This window comes from Pangasianodon hypophthalmus, chromosome 28 (genome assembly GCF_027358585.1).
Source record: "Pangasianodon hypophthalmus isolate fPanHyp1 chromosome 28, fPanHyp1.pri, whole genome shotgun sequence".
Classification (NCBI taxonomy): Eukaryota; Metazoa; Chordata; class Actinopteri; order Siluriformes; family Pangasiidae; genus Pangasianodon; species Pangasianodon hypophthalmus.
Window position 1 is genome coordinate 7,233,935 of NC_069737.1, and position 4,014 is coordinate 7,237,948.

The following is a 4,014-nucleotide window of genomic DNA, read 5'->3' on the forward strand; positions in this document are numbered from 1 at the left end:
TATCCTTAAATTTGTATTCACCTGAGGTGCTTTCAGAGAAAAAGGAATCTCCAACACCACTATCTATTGTTGTAGTACCCATTTCTTCAAAACCACAATCTGTTGGTGGAGGAACAAATTCCCCAATACCACAATCTGTTGTTGGAGGAACCATTTCCCCAACACTACAATCAGTTGTTGGAGGAACCCCAACACCACAATCTATTGTTGGAGCAACCATTTCCCCAACACCACAATCTATTGTTGGCAGAAGCACTTCCCCAACACTGCAATCTGTTGTTGGACGAAGCATTTCCCCAACACCACAGTCTATTTTTGGAGCAACCATTTCCCCAACACTGCTATCTATTGGTGGGACAACAATTAAATTGTCCTTTTTATATCTTATCTGAGTTTCTTTTTGAATGTTGATATCGGTGCAATCAAGAGTAGATTGTGAATCATTCTGGAAAACAGTTAATGTATCAGTAAAGGCTGGCCTTGCAGTTGTGGAAGAGGGATCAAAGAAGTTATCATTTTTATCCATGAAAGTTGGTCTAACCTCTGCTATGTCTTTCTTTGAACTGGAGTTTTCCTGAGCTGTTTCATGTGTATAAGAAGTGTTTTGTACATCTAACAGATTTTGTTCTTTTCTGTCCTTTGGCAGAAAATGAGAAATACAGGGGGGAAAATTGGCTTGTAATGTGCCACTGGAGTTTGCTACAGTCTCTTGAACCACCACAGGAGATGCAGAACTGGGATAGACTGGGAAAAATTGTAACCCCTGATATGCATTCTGGTATGGAGCAATCTGGCAGTGAGGTAGATGTCCAGGTGGTGGATGCAACAATTGAAAAGTATTCCGGGTGATGTCTTTCTGCAGAGGTGGAACACCACTTTGACAAGCATTCTCTCTTTGTGGAGAAACCAGGACGTATCTGTTGGGTAATGGCACTCCTGGGTTGTTTGGTGGCTGATTTGGTAAATTGGGAATATTAAAGGAAGGGGGCAGTGGATGAACTGTGCCATCAGTCCTGTACAGACCAGGCTGGAGAGGTAGAAGAGATTGTGTATCACAGGTTTCGGGTAGAGAATGAAGTTTTGGTGGTGACGCAGAAAAGTATTCAACTGTGGTTTCACTACTTGAATGGCATGCTACTGGCTCTGCAGTGATAGCTGTTGGTACATCCTGTGCATTGTCCTAGAGAAGTAGAAATAGACCGTTGGTAATTTGCATACAGAAATTCCTTGGTACTAAGGAATTTGTGAGCTGTGTTTTCTTATACAGCATATACTATAGTTAATTTTAACACTATCAGAACACTGAAGAAATGTTGTAGTTTATTCTAGAAATGGTGTATAAAGGCTTTGATAAAGATTATATGCATTACTAAGAGTTACTAACCACAACCCCTAGCTGCACCAGCATATCAGTAGTGTTTGAGTCTGAAGATAGCAGGGAAGATACATATGCCACGTCTATCTCAGACCCAACCTGAGAGAAAAAAGCATTCTTAGGTCTCAAATCAAGTTGCATCTAATTCAGTGTACTGGATGTCTTAACAGATTTTTTTTTTTACCTCAGTTACTGACTTCTGACTGCAAATCTCATTAAGATATTCTATGAATTGCCCTTTCTCCACTTCATCATCTACCTCTTCTGTCTCTTTAGCAATCTCCGATCCTTCTTTGATCTTTGACTCCAGATCTTTCATGATCTCACTATATTCCCATAGTGCCTTTTCAGCCAGATCCTGATCATTGCTATTCACTGCCTGATCAGTCACTATATAAGGACTCTGCACCAGATCATTTTCTTCAGAAAGAGAAAAAAATAATGTCCATTTTTCATCCCCTTGTGTTTATTTAGTTTATTTACTGTGTTTTTATAAGCTAGTATTTCTTTGTTAACATGAACATCACTAACAGGCCTAAGTAAACTTCATTTCCTTATTCTTTATTATTCCTTATTATTTGAACTTGCCTGATTGTTCACTGGTCTGAACTGAAAATTCCCTACTTGCCCTTGGCTCTTGCTCTGCCCTGATGCCTTCCCGTTCCTTCTTTTCAAATTCCATGAACCTAAAGGAACACGGACATATCTAGGATCTACAGTATAGATGTAGCAAAAATGATGAAAGTTACACAAAGTTTCCAGAGGTAGTAAATGTAGTAATTGCTACAGTTAAGTGCTACAGTTATCTCATTGCTTAATGAGGATTGTGCAACTTTCCAACTAACTCCTCTAGCACCAGTTCTATCATTGAATTAGCTAAATGCACAAGTTGTTTTTAATATCAAGTTTGAATTTCAAGTCCTCCAGTCACAAGCACATTGCTCTCACACTGCACAGCCTCTCTTTTCTTTCTTGAACTTAATAAGTTAATAACAAAAGAAATCACAGCTTCTCATGTTATCAAGAAACCAGAAAGAGCAAAGTCCTTTGTCCTGTAAAAAGTAACTGACCTTTACAAACTGCTGATACCTAAGACTCCTTCCATAAATGTTAAACCATTAGAAAGCTTCACCATATCAACAATTATACATTTTTCTTTGATAAACAACACCACATTTGGTTATGTGTCAGTCCCTGTGAATGAGTTGTTACTACAGATAATGTGTTAGAACAAGCGCATTAATATAAACCTGTGATTTAAATTACAGCTGGAACTATTACCAGAACACCTTCAAATTTGAGAATTCATCAGTGCAGCACTATCACACTAAGGTCTTATTTGTTACTGACTTCTGGGCCATGTGGTAGTAATTCATACGATCAAAGTTGGAGTGCTTCTCCCACTCTATAATTGCTGTCCTCACTGCTGTAGAGAACGGAAGGTCAGGGCAGTGAACGTGAAAGGAGCGAATTACTGGTCTAAAAGTAAAAGAGAAAAAAATATTTTAGCCTTTTGTGTTGCTTTAATTGAAAGACATTATATCAAAAGGGAAGAAGATGAGCTGACAAATCCATCCATTTGGACGTTTTTCAATTTGATACTTACATGAAGAAGCACGCCAAGGCCTCCAGATCAGGACTGCTAGTGTAGACTGTCCTTGCTACCTTACAGTACTCCTGCCACAGCCTGAAGTTTTCATACAGTTTTTGAGGGATCCCATGAGTGTTTGGTTTAAGTTGCCTACCACTGATGTTCAGTGGAAAGGGTGAGGTCATGTGCAATAACGAAGGGGAGGAATTCATGTTCAAATGAGATACTGCTGTAGGTTGAATACAGTTCAAGTTTAGCTGAGATCTGAGAGGTGGGCAGTTATCAAATGTAATGTTTGTCATGTTGAATCTCATTTCAGGAGTAAAACAGTTTTGCAAGATATAACTAGGTTGAAGACCTGGCTGCTGGCAGCTATACATTAACTGGTAACTTGAATGCTTGAGATTTGCATAAACAGTTGGTGTTGGTGGAAGATGAAGAGTGTTTGGTTGGATGTAGTTTGGATAAGGCATACTTGGTGTCTGAGAGGCATGGAGATGAGGTCCAGTTGAGAGGTAGCTGGAGGTGAGAAAAAATGGTAAATACATTTGTGGTCCATATCCCAGTAATGAATGCATATGAAATGGTTGTAGGTGAGGATTCTGTGCAGAGCAGGATGCTTGAGGTTGACACAGAGGAAAACCCCTAAATGAAGCAAGTTCCTGTTCTTCAATAAGAGCTCTCTGACCAACACCCAGTGTAGGAGATTGAATTGATATAGGAGGTGTTTCGACTGATTTTGGTTCCATTTCATGCAGTCCTAACTGCATTTGAAAAAATCCACTCTGTCTATGCAAAAGTTTCTCATTCTTTAGCAGCATGGCAGTCCCCTGTGTCACCTCAGAACTGGGGGGTGTAATATTTTGGGGTAGTGCAGCTTGACTAGCAGGTGTTAGATCGTTTTGCTTCAGCCCATCAAGGAGCTCAGACTGTAGCTGAGGTTGAGCAGGATATTCAGGAATAGGATGTGGTGTTTCTAATTGTCCATAATTATTTGTATCTGCCTGTACAGGTGCAACGTGGAATGAAAGAAGCTGATCTGGGATCG